This window comes from Pleurodeles waltl, chromosome 8 (assembly GCF_031143425.1).
Source record: "Pleurodeles waltl isolate 20211129_DDA chromosome 8, aPleWal1.hap1.20221129, whole genome shotgun sequence".
Taxonomy (NCBI): domain Eukaryota; kingdom Metazoa; phylum Chordata; class Amphibia; order Caudata; family Salamandridae; genus Pleurodeles; species Pleurodeles waltl.
Genome location: NC_090447.1, coordinates 41528040 through 41549290, shown reverse-complemented (window position 1 = coordinate 41549290; position 21251 = coordinate 41528040).

Genomic DNA, 21251 nt, shown 5'->3' with positions numbered 1-21251 from the left:
TCCTTCTCCCCTTATGTACTTAAAAAGTAAAAAAAAAAAAACCTTTCTATGTGTTAGTGTACTAACTGATCCGATGATTGATTTCATCTCTGATCTGCATATTTCAAAGCAGGATATAATAACACAGGGCACAGCGATGGATCACAGTCATTTAGTGAGCCGCTTACGTCACAGGGTCGTTTCCATTAGGGTTGTAAAATGATGTTGGACTTTCTGCAAAAGTTGTAAAACTCACAGCGTTTGCGATGAAACAACAACCTGTACTAAGGCTTTTCTCAGGGAGAGTTTGAAAAAAAACCTCACATATAACCTTTTCCAACTTCACGAAATATCTACGAAGAGACCTTTGGTTCCAACCCCTTAAAATTGGACGCAGTGAACTTTCCGCATTTAAGGAGTTGGAACCTTCGACAGTTTAAACAGTATTTGCACCCAGCACACACCTGCATCGGTTCCTGGAGACTCGAACTTTGTTTCATCTCTGCCCGAAATGTGAAAGTCGTCGCCACTTGTTTGATTTAGCTTTCAATGTCCAATATCTTAAAAATAAATACAAAATCTGTGCCCAATAAACAGCGACAGCGTCACTTCATCAGAGCGGCACACACGTCTTACCGTGAAATCCAAATGATTGTCAAAGCAGGAAACCTCGTGTGAGGCAGAAGTCGAAGCCAGTTTTAAACTCAGGACATTTATATCAGTGTCTGATTGCAGCGCAATACCAGGAAATGGAGAATATTTCTCTCAGGGGCTTTAACAGTCAATTCCTCTAGTCCCTTAACTCAGATTCGATGCAAAGGTTTCCCCAAGTGGCCAGGAAGGTCGCTGGTTAGTGACCGCTCACAATTTTCACATTTGCACTAAAGGGACATTGCCTTTCTTGTGAAAATAAGATGACCTGCAGAAGCACTAACAACTAACATTGCCACTGTCAATTTAAAGGGCATTACTTAAATATACTCCTTATTCGATACAAATTAACAAATGCTAAAAAAAAACAATTATTTTCGTAAATGTGTATTTATTTATTTATTTAAAGGGTGGGTGAGTTGTAAAACTCAAGAAGAGCTCTAAAGCTGTGACAGGTGCAGCAGAGAAGGATGAAATGATGGTGAAAACCCGCTAAGCGCTCACAAATACCCAGACTGCCCGGGCTTTGTGGCAGACGAAGATGGTTTCAGAAAGTAACTTTAGTGGTAGTGTGAGCCAATGGCAGGAGCTGCCACGCAGAATGCTCTGCTGCCTATGGGTGCGTACCTTGCTGTACGCACTACAGAGAGCATAGGGGGCGTGTTTACCAGCCCCTTGCTCCGCCGTTGAATCATTTTTGGTGATGAACAGCGGCGCAAACCACCACATCATATCTATGGGGCCACGGAAAGTCACTTTGCCTGGCTTTGAATAGCCTCAAAGATATGGAGTAATGGCAATGCACTGCAAATCGCTGCATTGTTTTACTCTGCACCAGGGAGGCATTCCATGGGCGTTACGGTGTCTTACTCTGAGCAGGGGAGGCGTTCCGTGGGAGTTACCACCCAACATCCATGGATTCTCACGCATCCCCAGATTTACAAGGACTTATAAACCTGGGGATGCGCCAAAACCTTTAGCCTCCCAGGAGAGGCATAACAAGAAGAAATAGCTTTATTTCTCCTCAGTTTTCCTCTATGTGTGGTGTATTCTACAGCACACAAAGAAAGAAGAAAACGGCCTCTAGGATTGTGTTTTTGCAGAAAGGTGCCATTAATGCACAAAAACAATGCTCCCTACAATGCAGACACACTTGCACCATGGTTCAAGGTTGCCTGATTTGGCGCTAGACAACCAAAGTGCTCCAGCACAGTGGGAAATGAGCAGAATGCACCCACTGTATTGCATAGATACAATGCATTCCTGGCCTTTCCCTTTGACGCAGGACAGCACAGAAAGGTGACTTGTTGCACAACCCTGAGTCAAAAGCCCTTAAATTTGGACCTAAGTCTAAACTGAGTTCTCATAGCCCCCTGAGCTGAAGAGCACACCGATCAGCAAGCTGGTGACATGGAGGCCGGAGTGCCCAAAGTGATTTAATCATGAACATGAAAAGCAAGCAGAATCCCAATGCTGAAGGACACAAAAAGAAGCTGTGTTTCAGCTGTGGCTTGTCTTTTCCACACAAAAGTAAATGTCCATCATTGGACAGATATGCAAAGGCTGTGAGTGTGGGAGATCAATTTTTTAATGGTTTGCAAGTTAATTGAAAAAGTAAGATTGTCATGACAAGAAAACAAAATGGCTGCCCTAACTTTCCAAAAATGAAGCTCAATGCACACACACCACAAGGCTAAGCAACAATACCAACTGAGACAAATCAACGCCAAATAAAGTTAATCCTTATCTAAATACTCCCCATAAAGTTCTTCATCATCAATGCCAAGTGAAAGTGAAGAAGATGATTGAGCAACATCTATGTTTACCCCAGAAAAAAGTGTGCATGTTTGACCGGCCACATGTGAAGAGAAATACCATTCAAAGAAAAGTCGACATGAAAAAACACCCAGATCATTCAAACATTGTCCGATGATTACACTGAAGATAAATGGTTGTTCAATAACTTTAATTATTAACAGTTGTGCGACGATAAACATTATGCCTGAGGGGAAATATAATGAGCTATCTCCATTGCTGTGACTGACACCATTGAAAAGTAAAGTATTTACATGGGCTGCATGAATGCCATTGAAAAGTCAATGTTCATTGGTAGCAGCGATGAAACACATGAAGACAAATGTGCATGCACCCATTCATGTGCGTCATACTAAGGTGCCAAGTGCCTGTTTCCTCAGTTTCAGCACAGCTACTGACAGAGGGCTGATCTCAGTAAATGACAACATAAATGTTTATCACAAACTAGTAAGTCAGTTCCCTTCATTGTGTCATGGGTTAGAAAAGCTTAAGACCATGAAAATATAATTGCATAATAATGAGGCTATCCATCCTGTTGCTCAAAGACGCAGATGGACTGCATTTCATTCACAAGAAGCTGGTGAAAAGGAACTCAAATAATTACTAAAACATAATATCATTGAGCATTCTAGTTGTCCAGCACCATATGTTTCTCCCATAGCGGAAGTATCTAAAGAGGACAGTGAGGAGTTGTATGCATCTGTGTGGATATGCGTCAAGCAAACAAGGTAATTAAAAGAGAATGCTATCCTGGCCCACCCATAACTGATGTAATAACACAATTGAATAGTGTGAAAGTGTTCTCTTGCCTTGATTTAAATAAAGGATATCATCAGCTGGAACTTGAGGAGAATTGCAGGAACATTGCAACCTTTTCTACACAGATTGGCCTATTTCAATAAAAAATAGTAGGGGCATATGTAAGAGCCCCTAGCACCATTCCGACACCACATTAGTGTCATTGTATGATGCTAGTATGGTGTTAGAAGGCCAAATACACTGTGCCATATTCACAAAGTGGTGAAATGCATGATTTGTGCGACTGTAACCCATTGTGCTAAATTATTCCTGCACCTGGCATAATGTATGCAAAGGGGGCTTTACCCCATTGGGGGGGCTGTTAGACATGAGGTCTCTGGTTGGCAGCCAGATTGTACTATGTCCAAGCAGGAACCCTCACTCTAGTCAGGGTAAAGGAGAAACACACCTGGTTAACCCCCTCTCACCACTTTGATAGCTTGGCATGAGCAGAAAGGCTTAACCTCAAAAGCAATGTGCATAGTATTTGTGACAACACACACAGTGATAAAGTGAAACACTACAAAATGGACACCACACCAATTTAGAAAAATAGGTAATATTTATCTAAATCAAACAAGACCAAAACAACAAAATCCAACATACACAAATCAAGATATGAATTTTAAAAAGAATAAGAGTCTTAGGCCCTCATTACAACGCTGGCGCTCGGTGTTAAAGTGGAGATAATACCGCCAACAGGCCGGCGGTAAACAAAAAATGGGATCACGACCATGGCGGAAACCGCCAACACAGACAGCCAATTTAACACTCCGACCGCCACGGCGGTAGCAACAAACACTGCAGCGGTAACCACCAATAGACAGGCGGAAGACAATGTGCCGCCCACACTATTATAAGGCACCAATAAGCCATCAAAAGCACGGCGGAAACAGTACACAGAAGGGAAACAACTCACTTCTCGACACCCAAGGAAGAACTAGGACGCCATGGAGCCTGAATTGCAGATCCTACACATGTTGGTGTATCTACTAATACTCCATGAAGTAGAAAGAAGGCGGCGGCGCGAACGACGACGGTGAGTACCGCACATAGCACACAGGGGAGGGGAGGGGAGGGGAGGAGGAAAAAGAGAGTGACACACACAATCGACATGCAACACCCCCACACCCCACCCACAACATACACACACACACATCCAACAACATCACAGATACACCCCATCACCCCCTAGAAGAACGCAAGGACAAAACAAAATGAGTTTACCTAGTGTTATATTGGAACAATCAGATAGATCAAGCGAAAAGCAAATAATCAGTATACACAAATATTTACATCAAGCACACAAGTCCGTGCACTGTCCCATGAAATGTCTGTGGACCAGTGGTATAAAAAGCATGGGCGAAGCCCACACATGACATCCGCCTCAAAACGGAGAGAACACTGCAGGGGTATCAGGTAGAAAAAAAAACAGGCACCTCAGGGGGAAGGGGAGGGGGGCACCTCAGCCGGATGATGGTACGACGCCACTGCTCCTCGAGGGGGCTCCATGGCCACTACTTGGTCCTGGGGAGTGCAAAGCTACAGTCTCTCAAGTCTCTCAAGTGGGTGCTTTGCCCACTGCTTGGTCCTGGGGAGTGCAAAGCCACAGCCTCTAAAGTCTCTCAAGTGGGTGCTTTGCCTACATGCTCTGGAGGGGGCTTTGTGCCCAAAGTGCTTCATCCTTTGTGCCCAAAATGGAGGGGGTGCGGGAGTGGAGGAAGAGGTAGTTGTTGTAGGAGGTATACGTCTGCTGAGTTTGGGTGAAGGTGCATGGGCTGGAGGCTGTTATGAGGTGGATGGATGTTGAATTGGTGTGTGCCTGCGTTTGTGTACTTTGGGAGGAGGGTTCACAGACACACTGGGAGTGTGGCGGCTGTACCTGTTGTTGGGGTGGGAACAGAGGTTTCCACCACCGCCAGGGAGCCTCCATCAGAGGAGGAGTCGCTGTCCATCCCACTGGTGCCTTCACCCTCTGTGGATTCACCCTCCTGTGCCATGTGGGATGCAGCTCCCTCCATCGCCAGTGCCTCTCCTCCTCCGCCAGATGATGCTAATGCACACAAGGACAGGGTAACAAAACAAGAAGGGGGGAAAGACAGAGAACACACATGGTCAATGCCAGCAACACCACTACCGTTGGCGGACACAACACACAGGGAGCAGCCCTATGCACTAGGCCATGCACTACCAGTTAGTAGGAAAGTCACTAGCCCATGGGGTACAGTGCCTAATCCCATTAGCTGCACACCTGAAACCCACAGGAGCCTTCCCAATAGTAGATGCCCACTAACACTATTGGGGTTGAAGTGCCTTTAGAGCCTGCCCAACAAGAGAACTACACTGCCATGTTCGTCCTGGCCTATGGGCACCCACAGCCCACATCCCCCACCCAGATACTTCCTAAAGCACGCAGATCCATCTTTATGACACTGTACTCACCCCCTTGTGGCTGCTGTGATGCCCTCAAGTGCCCATCCAACTCCTGATAGGCCACCGCCAGGATGCGGAACATCAGGGGGGTCATGGTGCGATGGGCACCCCTTCCACATTGGGAGGCTAGCCCCAGCTGGTCCTCTGACGTCTTCTTGTTCCAGCGGGGCAGGTCCACCCATCTCTCGCGGCAGTGAGTGCTCCGTCTATGATAGACCCCCAGGGTCCGCACTTCCTTGTCGATGGCATGCCAAATACCCTTCTTCTTGTGGGCACTGACCTAGAGGAAAGGTACAGGAGGGAAGGACATTACTCACCCGTCCAGACCGTCAGACTCATTGCCCACCAGTTCCCAACCATGCCCTGATGCACATACACTCACCATCCTCACATGCAGCCCTCAGCCCCCCCAACATGTATCTTCCATCCACACCACTCAAAACAGGCATTGCCCATGCATCATGCTCACAGTGTACTCACCTGTTTGTCTGGAGGACCGTAGAGTAACGTGTGCTGGGAGAGGACCCCATCCACCCATTTGTCAAACTCCTCCGTGGTGAAGGCAGGGGCCCTTTCCCCAGACACTCGAGCCATTGTCGCTTCCAGATACAGGTCACAGCAGCACTTGCTGTGTAGGTCCTCTCCTGTTGAAGGTCAGGTTTCAAGTGAGTGAACAGATAGAAAATGGCAGCCACGTCCGCTGCGTGCGTACCTTCACCGCCGGCGTACATAGCCATTGGCTCCTGGAACCCATAGGGCCCAATGATAACCAATGCTGAATTACGCGGATGTCTTCGACCACCTACTGAGACGAAGCACAATGCCGGCGCAGTTACCTCATTTGCCCTTGTCCCTCCCCACAATTCAGGCATCCGCCATTTCAGGGGGGCACATGCCATGGCACCCAACTGCATCACAGCACATTTTGGCACATATACGGACTAACTACGCCACACACGGATTTACTAACATTACTGCAGACACACTTTTGCAACCTATGTGGTACTTGACCCTCTGATCACCGGTCTCCTCCATAGGCCACAATTGCTGGGGCAGATGATGAGATGGCGGCATCCTCCGGTGTACAGACCGATGGTGGACCTGTCGACAATGGAAGACAGACACATCATAATCACCTACAGACTTGATCGTGCCACAATCCAAGACCTGTATGCCCAATTGGAGCCAGACCTGATGTCATCTATCCGCAACCCACAGGAATCCCCCCTCTAGTGCAGGTCCTGTCAGTGCTCCATTTCCTGCAAAGTGGCTCCTTTAAAACAACAGTGGCCATGGAATCAGGGACGTCTCAGCCAATGTTTTCTAACGTGTTGACCAGAGTGTTGTCTGCCCTGCTGAAACACATGCTCAGCTACATCGTGTTTCCCCAGGTGGAATATTTGCCCACAGTGAAGGCTGACTTTTATGCCCTGGAACATATCCCCAACATCATTGGTGCTATTGATGGTACACATGTGGCATTTGTCCCCCCCCGCAGAAATGAACAAGTGTACAGAAATAGACAAAGCTACCATTCGATGAATGTGCAGATGGTGTGTTTGGCAGACCAGTCATCTCCCATGTGAATGCCAAGTATCCTGGCTCAGTGCATGACGCTTACATTTTGAGGAATAGCAGCAGCCCTTATGTGATGGGGCAACTCCAGAGGCACCGTGTGTGGGTAATAGGTGAGCCCAAGGTCCCCACACAGTATGATAGTCCCTAAGGGTTAGTGTGTGTCTAACAGTTATCCCTCAACATTTGCAGGTGACTCTGGTTACCCCAACCTCTCATGGCTACTGACTCCAGTGAGGAATGCCAGGACGAGGGCAGAGGACCGCTACAATGAGGCACATGGACGAACTATTGAGAGGACGTTCAGCCTCCTGAAGGACAGATTCCGGTGCCTACATCTAACAGGTGGCTCCCTATACTACTCACCGAAGAAGGTGTGCCAGATAATCGTGGCATTCTGCATGTTGCACAACCTGGCATTGCGACGTCAGGTGCCTTTTCTGCAGGAGGATGAGCATGGTGACAGTCTTGTGGCAGCTGTGTAGCCTATGGATAGTGAGGAAGAGGAGGCAGAGGAAGAAGATATTGACAACCGAACGAACATCATCATGCAGTACTTTCAGTGACACACAGGTAAGAGACTGCCACTGCTCATCTCATATCAGACTACTGTAGACATTGTATAAGGCAGCCCCTTAACCTCTGTCTATGGACACTGACAGTTCACTTTGGATTTCCATTTTTCAGATCTGGGTACCCCATTCTGCCTTCTGCTATATGTACTGCTGCCCAACAACTGGCATACATTGGTATGAGCAAATTAACATTTGCATTGCTGTTTGTTACTAATGTTGTCATCATACATTTGAGAAAGATCAGACTGACTCCAGATTGATTTGTGCTTAAAGGGTGTTTATTTAGGGGCTAATGAGTATTGGGGTAAGTGCAAGGGACTGGGGTGATGGCGGGGAAGGTCCATAGTAGAGTCCAGTCTCTTGGTATCACAGGTGCATTGTCCAATGGGGCACAGGAAGGGGAGTAATGGCAATTCATTTTGGACAGGATGATAGAGTGGGACAGAAGGGTGACAATGAGGAGAGTCTTATTTCATGGAGGGGGTCTTGGCAATGTTCTCTGTATTCTGCCTGGATCGCAGGGACCGTTTGCGGGGTGGTTCTCCTTCTGCAGAGGGTGGGGTGCTAGTGGCCTGTTGGTCCTGTGGCAGGGCCTCCTGTCCACTAGCGCCGGAGAAGGTGGAGGGCTGTTCTTCGATTTGGCTAGTGTCAGGGGTTCCTTGATGTGCCACTGCCTCCCTCATGGTCTTGCCTATGTCAGCCAGCACCCCTGTTATGGTGACCAGGATGGTGTATATGTTGGTGAGGTCCTCCCTGATCCGCATGTATTGTCCCTCCTGCAGCCGTTGGGTCTCCTGAAACTTGGCCAGTACTGTGTCCATGGTCTCCTGGGAATGGGGGTATGCTACCATGATGTTGGAGAGTGCCTCTTGGTGGGTCGGTTCCCTGGACCTGTCCTTCCCCTGTCGCACAGCAGTCCTCCCAGCTTCCCTGTTGTCCTGTGCCTCTGTCCCCTGAACTGTGTGCCCACTGCCACTGAGCCCAGGTCCCTGATCGTCCTGGGTTAGTGGGGTTGCCTGGGGTCCCTGTAGTGGTGGACACACTGCTGATTGACGTGACCTGGGCACAGTGGCCTGGGCACGGTGGGTGGGTGCTGCGGTGGTTTTTCCTAAGGAGGGAGGTTCTGTGGTGGTTTGGAACTGTGGCAGGGTCACCGTCTGTCCAGAGGTCCTTGATGGGCCAGACTGATCATCTAGATCCAGGTTTGGAGAGATGCTGTCATCACTGTGGACCTCTTCGGTGGGGGGGGCTGGATATGACTGGCACCTCCTGTCCAGTGACGTTGGGTAGGGATCCTTTTGGGATGTAAATGCATTGTTATTTTATCTGTGTGTGCCAAATTGTGAAATGGGTGTGTTTCCCTGTATTACTCTGCTTGTACTATTGCCTTGGCCCTTGTGTGAGTGGTGATTTTGTGCCCTGGGTGAGTCTCTCTATTGGACATGCTTTGGTGATGGGTGTCCATGCATTGGTGTTGCATGCAGGGCTTGGTTGTGGGAGTGGTGGGTTGTGATGGTGGGGTGTGTAGGAGGTGGTGGAGTGATGGGAGTGAGGGTGAGGGGGAGGGTGGGAGTATGTGATGGCATGCAGGTAGGGTGGGGGGGATATAGTAGTAAAGATTTGCCTTACCAGAGTCCAGTCCTCCTGCTACTCGTGCAAGGCCCTCAGGATGCATGATTGCCAAGACTTGTGCCTCCCATGTTGTTAGTTGTGGGGAGGAGGTTGGGGTCCACCGCCAGTCCTCTGTACGGCTACCTGGTGTCTTGATACCACCAAACGTACCTTCCCTCGTATGTCGTTCCATCTCTTCCTGATGTCATCCCTTGTTCTTGGATGCTGTCCCGCTGCGTTGACCCTGTCCACAATACTCCGCTATAGCTCCATCTTCCTTGCAATGGAGGTCTGCTGCACCTGTGATACGAATAGCTGTGGGTCTACCCACATGATTTCCTCCACCATGACCCTGAGCTCCTCCTCAGAAAACCTGGGGTGTCTTTGAGGTGCCATGATGTGGTGTGAGTGATATGTGAGGTGATGGGTGATGTGATGTGTGGGGTGATGTGTTGGGGTGTGTAGTGTGAGGTGCGTGGATGGTGTATGTGTGATGGTGTTCTGTGCCTCTGGATGATGGTGTGGACTTTGGTTTTCTCTCTCTCTGCTTCTTCAAAATTGTTGCACGTAAGGGGTTGTGGGTAATATGGGTGTGTGTTTTATAGTGGTGTGAGTGTGTGGGTGTGGTATGTATATGTGTGTCAGGTGTGTGTATTCTGAATTGTCCAATGTGGTTGTGTTTTGTAAATGTGTGTGTATTTTGAGCGCAGTGGTGTGTATCGCCAATGGTTTAAAGACCGCCAGGTTGATTTGTGGGTTCTGATACTGTGGGCAGATTCCTGTTGGTGTAACGGTGTGGGTTTTGCTCTCGCCAGTTTATCACTGACCTTTGGTGTGGTAGACTTGTGTGGGTGTCTGTATAGTGGCGGATTTCTCAGTGTGGGTCAAAATACCCGTAGCGGATTTCCGCTGCGGTCACGGTATGTTGGCGGCCGTCAGCACGGCGGTAAACGGGATTTACCACCAGGGTTGTAATGAGGGCCTCAATCCTTAGAAAACAGTGAGAATGCTGTTGTTACACAAAGTACCTGGTTTGCGTCTGGAAAACAAAACGCACAGGCAAGCCTGCGTTGGAAAAGTCAGTAATGCATCGATTCCTTACTCGCAAGCGAGGCCATGCTTCATTTCCTTCACCAGTTGGGTTGGCGATGCATCGTTTTTTCTCCCTCGCAGGAGTAATGCATTAATTTCCAAATGGGCACAACAGGCAGGCTTTCTGTCAATTTTTCACTCCCAGTGATGTTACATTTGAAATCCGGTCTCACGGTGTCAGAAAACTGTGCTGCGTGGAGTTTTCCTTATTGTTGGCAGCCGATAACGGGTGTTGCACATAATTTTTCCAGCCGCAATGCATCAATCTTCCAGCCGCAATGTAGGTGGATTATTGATTTTAGTTGCGAGACCGGCAGCGCTTCGTTTATCAGCTGCGTTGCGGATGGTGCATCGAATATTTCCCCGCCCGGTTGTGTTTGCGTGGATTGCAGTCCTTTTCCACCAGATTCATTTTTCAAGGTCCATGGGACTGGATGGGGCACCACTTGGCACAGCCGGAGTTTCACCAGAGAGTCCAGGTGCAGGTAGAGAGAAGTCTTTGATGTCCCTAAGAGTTCAACAAGAAGCAAGCTCAGCTCAAGCCCTTAGAAATTCTTCCCAAACAGGAATGCACAACAAAGTCAATTCTTTGTCCCTTTCACAAGAAGAAGCAGCAACTGCAGGATAGTTCAACAAAGCACAGTTACAGGCAGGGGCAGCACTTCTCCTCAGCTCTTCTCCCTGGCAGAGGTTCCTCTTGAATCCTTGAAGAAATCTGATGTTGGCAAACTTCAAAGGAAAGCCTCTGTTGTTCACATGATCCTGCCTTGCCCAGACCAGGCTCCAGGCTCACACCAGTGGGCTGGAGACTGCATTGTGTGGGCAGGCACAGCCCATTCAGGTGTTTGTGACCACTCTTCCCTCAACTCTAGCTCAGATGGCCCATCAGGATATGCAGGCTACTCCCCAGCTCCCTTTGTCTCACTGTCTAGAGGAAACTCACACCAGCCCAACTGTCGGTCTGACCCAGACAGGGAGTCCAAAAAACAGCCAGAGTCACAGATTGGTTTAAGGAAGAAGGTTTAAAAGTGGCATTTTCAAACTGACAATTTAAAAACCAACTTCACCAAAAGATGTATGTTTAAATTGTGAGTTCAGAGACACCAAACTCAACATTTCTACCTGCCCCGAAAAGGAATCTACACTTAAATATCATTTAAGGGCAGCCTTCATGTTAACCTATGAGTGAAATAGGCCTTGCAACTGTGAAAGATGAGTTTCTGTTAGGACACGTAAAACAAACCAGTGCATGTCCCACCTTTAAAATACACTGCACCCTGCCCATGGAGCTACCTATGGCCTATCTTAGGGTTGCCTTACATATAGAAAAAGGAAATGTTTAGGCCTGGCAAGTGGGCATAGTTTCCAGCTCGATTTGTCAGAGCAAGACTGCACACACAGACACTGCAGTGGCAGGTCTGAGCCATGTTTACAGGGCTATTCATGTGGCTGGCACAGCCAGGGCTACAAGTGCACTAGTAGCATTTGATTTACAGCCCCTGTGCACCTCTAATACACCTTTCTAGGGACTTACCAGTAAATCAAATATTCCAATTTGGGATAAGGCAATTACACATATAATTTACACAGGAGCATTTGCACTTTAGCACTGGACAGCAGTGGTAAAGTACACAGAGTATCAAAAACAGTAAAAGTCCAGCACACAATCAAAACCGGGGAAGCAGAGGTAAACATGACGGGGAAACCATGCTCAGGATGCCAGGTCTAACAGGGGCTCAAAAAAAGTCAAAGAGATTTAATTGCACATTTTTTCAAATTCCGACGCTATTTCCCTACCTACTGTTATGGTGCGCTATGTTTTAAATATGGCGTACACATGGTGGTGTTAAGGGGACGCTAAGGGGGGAGCTAAGGGGTGCTAGAAAAGTGGCACTGCACACTAGGTCTCGGTGTGTCATCAGCTGCAGAGATTTTTCAAGATGTCATTTGACATGTCATACAGCCTGTCATGAATGCTTTCAGCTGCAGTGATGACATTAGTTTTCGGAGTTTCGAAGAAGGAGCATGGTAAAGCTCTCAAGCACGTTTGTCGTTTACTAGTTGATGCTTGTTTAACTTTGAATGCTGAGAAATGTGAACTCAATAAGACAAAGCTAAAGTTCTTTGTCCGTATCTTTTCTTATGGGGATATGACACCTCATCTAGCTAAAGTGCAAGCATTGTCAAATGTCAGTCTCCCACAATGTGAGTGTCCATTGAGAGACAACAAAAAATAATATTCCATTGGTCATATGAATGTAAGCAGAGCTTTAAGAGAATCAAACATGCTATCAGAAAAACTATTGAAATAGCATATTCGAATCCCATGCTACATACAGAAGTTGTTGTTGACCACTAGCCCAGTCAGGTTAAGCTCAATCCTTGCACAGCAGACACCCAGGTGCTCGATGACATATTGTGGAACACGCAAGAAAAAGTTCAATCAATCAATCAATCAATCAGGAATTTGTAAAGTGCACTACTCACCCATGAGAGTCTCAAGGCGCTGAAGGGGGGGAAGAAGGGGAGGAGGAGGTACTGCTACTGCTCAAACAGCCAGGTCTTGAGAAGTTTCCTGAAGGTAAGGAGGTCTTTGGTCTGGCACAGGTGGGTGGGAAGAGTGTTCCACGTTTTGGCGGTGAGGCACAAGAATGACCTACAGCCGCTTGTAGTTCTGCGGACGTGTTTGTTCCAAACTGAATGTTTAGCAGTGATGTGGGTTTGTGAACATTTCCTCATGTTCTTACATGGAAAGCCTTAATGCTTGTGACAAATCATCAAGCTTTGTTGACCATCTTTGGCAATCCAGAGGCAAAGATGCCACCTTGCTTTGAATGTTGGGGTCTACGAGTACAAGACTACAACTACACAATTGTTCACAGTCCAGGGACAGATCAAAACCCTGCTGCCTACTTCTCAGAGTCCTAGAAAGTGTCATGGTACCCCATCCAATCCAGCTGAAGCCTACAAAAATGTCATTGTGAAATCAAACACACTAGCTTCCATTTTGTTGAAGCCAAATTGTGACTGCCATGAGTTAAACATGACATGTTGAAACTGAAAGACATTATTATACATCAATCTTGGAACCAGCACCCTTGTACTCTTGTCAGTGACAGTGAATTCCAGAAGTTAAAGAATGTCAAAGATAAACAGTGGGTGACTCAAAAAGGCATTATTCTGAGAGGTTCGAGAAACTGAAGTGGCTCGTGAAGGACATTGTGGAATGGCTCTCTCTGAGAACCAGTCCAGTGTCCTCATCTTGGTGAAAACATTGAAATAGAGTTTCAGAAACGTGAAGAAAGTGACCCAGGATTATTGTTTGTGATTTTGTGGGATATAAGAAAGCATGATGTACATCAGCACGTTATATGTCACGGAATAAGAGATTTTCCAGGCATTAAATTATTTTTTTAATTGAGATGTCACATTTAGTCTTTATTACCCATAACGGACAACATTGTTGAAAAAGCATGTATTCATCAGTACTTGGTGGGTTATATATGTTGAACAAAAAACGTGTATACAGATTAGAGCAGAAGTATTGTATAACCTATTCATGTCGTTAGTTAAATGGCTTCAAGTTACAAACAGGTAAAAAAATACGTGCATAATGGTACGAAAATGATATGATAAAATAATCAACATTGATTATATGATTATATGATTATATGGTAAATACAACTGACAATTGTAACAAAAGGGTATTTTCACAGTGTATGGTGATAGTGAACATTATGATCGGAGAGTATTTAAACACAGCCAAAATGGCGATCTACAGGTTGATGAAGGCGGCAACGCCGAAACACGTCCCTGTAGGTGAATAAAAAATCGGAACTCGCTGTGTTCGTGGAGTGCTGTCTTTTCCTAAATACGGGAGAAAGTGTGCAATATATGTATATATATATATATATATTGATGTGTATATATATCTATCTATATATATGATGTATGTGTATATATATATATCGATATCTATCTATCTATCTATCTATCTATCTATCTATCTATCTATCTATCTATCTATCTATATCTATCTATCTATCTATCTATCTATCTATCTATCTATCTATCTATCTATCTATCCATCTATCTCTCTCTCTATATATATATATATATATATCAATGTCGAAAATATTCACCGCACTCCAGGAGGTTTAACAACACTCTACTTTATTATTGCAGCAACCACCAACGCGTTTCGACTTCTCACAAGTCTTGCTCACGTGGTTCCGGCAATAATAAAGTAGAGTGTTGGTAAACCTCCTGGAGTGTGGTGAATATTTTCGACATTGATGTTAATCAAGGGTGGTCTCCTCCATCACCGGCACTGGCAGTGGAGTGCGCGCACCGAAAATCCCTTTCAGACAAATTTGGATTGACTATATATATATATATATATATATATATATATATATACTCTACCCAGAGTTCTCTATTCTTTTTTGCATAATTTATGCGTGACTCTAACCCTGAAAGGGATTTGTTTTGACTTATAATGGGTGCTCCCTTGTGTCTGGACAAAGCTAAACCTCTCTGATGAGCTCTAATGAGTGCGAAACACGTGTCAGGGGTTGCTTTTACTTGTTCCAGTTTGGCTTGGACAGTATTTTACCAGTCCAAAGCTGTAATACTGTGCCTGGAATGGTTAATTGCTTTCGTCATTTAACAGCTCAGCAAGGTTGACACTGTGTCAAACCTATGCCTAAAGACTTTGCTGTACAAATGGCAAAATACTTTGGGGGTTATTACAACTTTGGAGGAGGTGTTAATCGGTCCCAAAAGTGACAGTAAAGTGACGGATATACCACCAGTTCACGTGAACAAGGCTACGGCTGAAACGCGTTGGGAGGAGGACCATTTTTTCTTTTCAATATCATTTTTGGAACTGTCCATTTTGTGTCTTGATTTCTTGTCCTATTGGGTGAGAAAATGTGATTAAAGATATATATATATATATATATATATATATATATATATATATATATATATATATACATATATATATATATATATATATATATATATAGTTGGGACCTGGTTTCATTAAAGAGGCATTTTTTGACTTGGCTATTTCTTTGGAACTGTTTGATGTGAATCTGTTCAGTAGTTATTTAGATATTAAAGGAAATCCAAATTTGTAAATCTGGGCAGAGCTGAGAAAGCGTATTTTTATTCTCAACTTCGTGCATCTCTAATCATGGAGTTAGCATATGTTTTAACTGAGAAGAAATGGAATAACATGAGCACACTTTTTGTAAAAGGCCTACACATTACTAATATATGCACAATGTTATACAAATGTATTTTAAACTAATGCACAAAGAAAATGTAATCACACTTTACTAACTATGCATAACAGTTTGTAAATGATTTCCTAAATAATGATGTTTAAGTTTAAGGCTTGTGAAATGTTTTCACATTGCACATTTTTATTGCGTGTCTTTTTATTTCAAATCTGTGTTTGGTTTAACTAACTAAGCTAACTAGACATGTAGAGAAGACTTTAGAATTTATGATGTGAAGGGAAGATGTTATCTTGTCCCTTCCCAGAGCATCGTGTAGCACATGAGAAATATTCCTCAGCAAGAATCGTTTGTAACTTTTGCAGCTGATAATGTGGTGGTGAAAGACTATGGCGTATAGTTTGCATTTGTCAACACCGTGAGAAACAGTTGGTGAAGTCTGCAACATGAGAACAGGAGCCTGCGAGGATGCCATCGAAGAAATCTGTTACATTATGAGACTTACTTTAGTTCCGATTGGTTCTTTCCTGGTCACTCTAGTAACTGACCAATGGCAAAGACATTACGGATTTTCTGTAACTTTATATTATGATGCAGGGAGGTGGAGCGTTAGAGAGTTTTTTCCTACTTTTCAGTAGTTGGTTTCCTATTTTTCCGGTCAGGTGCTCTTCTATCTTTCAAGCAGTCACTTTCTATATTTCTGCTGTTTCCTTACAGTTCATGTACTTTATATTTCCTTTTCCTACTTTACCTGATGTATATTCCTTAGCTTTCTGCCATTGATGGTTCAGGTACCTTAAGCCCATTATTAGTGAACCATTATTTTATGTCACTGTCCCGGCTGAAGCCAACCTCAAGAGTGTCCTGCTGATGAAGAAATCACTGTTTGCTGAAACCCATTAAGGATAGGTATATTAACAAATTGGATTTGCGTTTTCCTTTGCAGGTTATGTTTCCCTTTAGAAGTCTAATCGCTGGTTTTTGTTAGCGCCACAGATAGAAGTTTTCCAAATTGCATTTTGCCTATTTTTCTCTTTTGCATGAGGCCCAACATGCACAATCAAATTAGAGGTTAGTTTAGGGTGTTACATTTTCTCAGAATTCGACAGTTTAATAAATTGATTGATTATTTCATTTGCGATGACTAAGGACCTCATTATGATATTGGCGGTTAGTGAAAAAGTGGTGGTAATACTGCCAACAGGCTGCCAGTAATTACTGCCAAATTATGACCATAGCAGTGATAACTCCCATAGACAGCCAATGTACCACACCAACCGCCATGGCTTTAACACCACTGACCATGGCGGTAACTGTCAACAGCCAGATGGAAGACAAAGTACTCCCTACCATATCTTGACTCAGGAAACCACCACTATTTCCGGGGCAGTACCAACGCCATCAAAAGCCTGGTGGAAACAGAACTCAGAAGACCAAAGACTCACCATCAGAGACACAGGGAAGAACAATGCCGCCATGGAACCGGAACTGCAAGTCTTCCTGATGCTCACCTATGCCATGCTCCACTTGGAACACCAACACCAACGAAGACGATGACGGTAAGTACAGCCGCCTAACACACAAGGGAGGGAGAGAGGAAAATGAGAGTGACACACAAACGCACGACACACACCCGACACACACCATATACACAACCTGCTGCAGACAAAAAAGAATGGCACATGACACACAGCACAATAATGCAAGGACAACAAGAATGCAGTAATGAGAATGTATTGATTGTGAACAGCTACTAAAAGAACCAGTTATATGAAAAACAGATATTTACAAATGGACACAAAGGGACAATGCCCAGTCCAAAGTACTAAGGGCCACATGGCCACAGGGCACAGTCCAAGGCCCAACTCGAATCCTGACTTCATCCGTATAGAACTCTGCAGGGGCATCAGTTTGCAAGTGGGCAGGCACCTCAGGGAGATGGAGGTGGGGGGCACCTCAGCCAAATACGGGAACAAGCCCACTGGTTCTGGAGGGGGCTGCAAGGCCACAGTCTCTGGAGTGAGTGACTTTCCCACTGGTTCGGGAGGGGGCTCCATGCTCATTATCCTTTGCTGCGGATTGCAAGGTCACAGTATCTGGAGTGAGTGACTTTTCCACTGGTTCTGGAGGGGGCTCCATGCCCAGTATTATTTGCTGGGGAGTGTAAGATCACAGTCTCTGGAGTGGTTGACTTCCCACTGGTTCTGGAGGGTGCTTCATGCCCATTATCCTTTGCTGGAGAGAGCAAGGTGACAGTCGCTTAGGTGGGGAAAATTCCCACTGGTCCGGGAGGGGGCCCCTTTTACAGCAGTCCCTGGAAGCTGTCCTACATCGCTCCCACTGGTGGTGAGGGCTGCACTGTGTCAGCATGTGAAGGTGCCTCCTGGGCAGCCTCTACTGGAGGTGAGGGCTACACTGTCTCAGCAGGTGAAGGTGCATCCTCAATCACACCATAGTACACCTTCTGAGCAAAGGAGAAGTTCTGGCATCTTCCGTTGTTGCAGAATCTTCAGCTTCTTCCACCCGGAGGCAGCCATTTTGCACCTTCATCTGGTGTTTAGTGGGCTCCTACCCCCCGGACACTTTCGTAACTCTTGGAGTTGGTCCCCTTCCTTTACAGCTGTGGTCTTTGCAGAATCTCCTATCACGACTTTAGTGTGTTTCTGGGGAAGTAGGGTAACTTTATTCCTACTTTTCAGGGTCTTGGGGTGGGGTATCTTGGACACCCTTAGTGTTTTCTTACATTCCCAGTGACCCTCCACACACTACACTAGCCTAGGTGTCCATTCGTGGTTTGCATTCCACTTTCAGAGTATATGGTTTGTGTTGCCCCAAGGCCTATTGCTTCCTATTGTATTCTACAGTGGTTGCACTATTTTTCTTACTGTTTACTTACCTGATTTTGGTTTATGTGTATATTTTGTGTGTTTTACTTACCCCCTAAGGGAGTATATCCTCTGAGATATTTTTGGCACATTGTCACTAAAATAAAGTACCTTTATTTTTAGTAACTCTAAGTATTGTGATTCTTATGATATAGTGCTATATGATATAAGTGGTATATATCTACTATTAAGGGATAACTGGACCTGGCACAAGATGTAAGTTTCACCAGGTACCCACTGTAAGCCAGGTCAGCCTTCTACACTCGTCTCTATGTGTGCATGGGGTGGGTTGGGGTTGGGGATACTGGGACTGGGAAGTGGTAGTTGGAGGGGGGGGGACAGTAGATACAGGTACAATGCCTGCCATCAGAGAGGAGGCCAGAGCCTGAATCAATCTCTGTTGGGCAGCCAATCCACCGTGGATGCCCTCCAGGAATGCATTGCATTGCTGCATCTGGGATGCCAGCCCCTGGATGGCATTCACAATGGTTGAGCGCCCTACATAGATGGATCTCAGGAGGTCAATAGCCTCCTGTATGACGAGCTGGTGCCTTTGCTTTCACAGAACATACCTTCCCTCATAGGTCGTTCCTCCTCTTCCTGATGTCGTCCTTTGTTATTGGATGCTGTCCCACGGCATTCACCTTGTCCACGATTCTCCACTATAGCTCCACCTTCCTGCCAATGGATATCTGATGTATCTGTGCTCCAAACAGCTGTGGCTCTACCCTAATTATTTCCTCCATCATGACCCTTAACTCCTCATCAGTGAAACAGGAGTGCCTTAGTCGGGGCATGTATATTGTGTGGTGTGTGTTGGTGAGAGTGTGTTGAGTAATGTGGTGGGGTGTGTGATGTGGGGTGCATGAGGGACATATGGGTGTACGTGTGCATCTAGTTGTCCCTGTGCTGTTCCTGTCAATCTCTTGGCAGTAATTGTTGACTTCTTCATCTAATAATAAAGAGCGATCCAACGTCCACCGACTCACCTCTCTCTCTCTCTCTCTCGCTAAATTCATTTTTAATACCACTGCTCCATGATCTGATAGATGAGGGGGGAGATACTTAATATTAACTATCTCACCACGCCATGCCTGCTCTACCAAGAAGTAATCGATACATGATGCATGGTTATAATTCTCATTATTATATGAAAAAGCCTGTTGAGGTCCCACTCTATTTTTCCACCAATCCTCCAAAGCCCTTTCCTTCATCAGCTTTTTCAAAAACTGCTGAGACTTTGAATTAATTACTGATCTACTTTTGGTTGATCTATCCAATTTATTATCCAATATTATGTTAAAGTCCCCTGCATTAACCCTGGGTCTGAAAAATCCAACATTTGACAGAACAGTTTCTTAAGAGGCTCAATATCGTCACTATTGGGACCATAAAACCCAACCAGGGTAACAGGTCTACCAAATAACTTAACTTTAATTACTACCCATCTCCCTGCAGTTTCTACACTAACGTTTAATACTACTGGATCGCACTGATCTTTAAACATTATTGCCACCCCCCTGATATGAGAGCCCTGCTCAGTACATACACAACAACTAACCCACTTCTGTTCTCTAAATAAGACTTTACACTCTTCACCCATTAGATGCGTTTCTTGCACTATCAAAACCTGGGCAGGAGAGTCCCTCAAATACTGTACAATTCTATCTCTCTTACCACTCACCCTCAGACCATTCACATTCCAAGAAAGTATTTAAAGTTTCCTCTGGGGGCAAACTCCTTGGGCTAATTCTTCCTTATGTAAGCCTTACGGGTTGCCTAATAAACTGAGGTGTACAGCACATTTTTCTTTTACCAATATCCCTCCCATCTACTCCCCACCCTGTGCTCCCCTCACCCCCCTCTTGTGCCCCTCCTCCCCGGACCCAACCTCGCCTCCCCCTCTTGTGCTCCCCTCAGCACCCCTTCTCGTGCCCCTCCTACCCCTCCCAGGAGAACCCCCCCTTTATTCAGGTCCATGACCCAATTTGAAGCACCATTCGGCCATCCCTCGGCAACGCAGATTACTTCTCGACGCCTCCATCTTTAATAGTCCCCAGGAGCTCATCAGCTGCTTCCACCTCTCTTATGTTATACATTTTGTTATTATACACAACCTTGAGAATAGCAGGGAACTTCATTTGAACCGTGGCACCTAGTTTCCTGAACTCTTCCATCTGCCTCCTTAGTTCCCACTGCCTGTTTAAAGTCACACTTGACACTTGACAGGTCAGACCTGACCTCAAACGAAAAAAGATCCCCCTTTAAAGTTTTCTGTTTAAGAGCCAAGGTGAAGATTTTCTCTTTCAAAGAATAGGTTTGAAAATGTATCAAAATCTTCTGAGGTTTGAGACTACCTGGCCTATTCTTAAAGGGGTCTCTATGAATTTGCTGAATATCACCTGCTATTTTATCAAGATACTCTTCCAATGAAAGCGAGCTCTTGAGAAGGGAGCTCAAGAACATTTTTAAGTTTCCACCTTCCACATCCTCCAGAACATTCAGCGCTCTCAGATTATTTCTTCTTGAGTTGTTCTCTAATCGTTCCAGTTTACTCTGAAGAGCCTGCTCATTTCCCTTCAACAAATCGA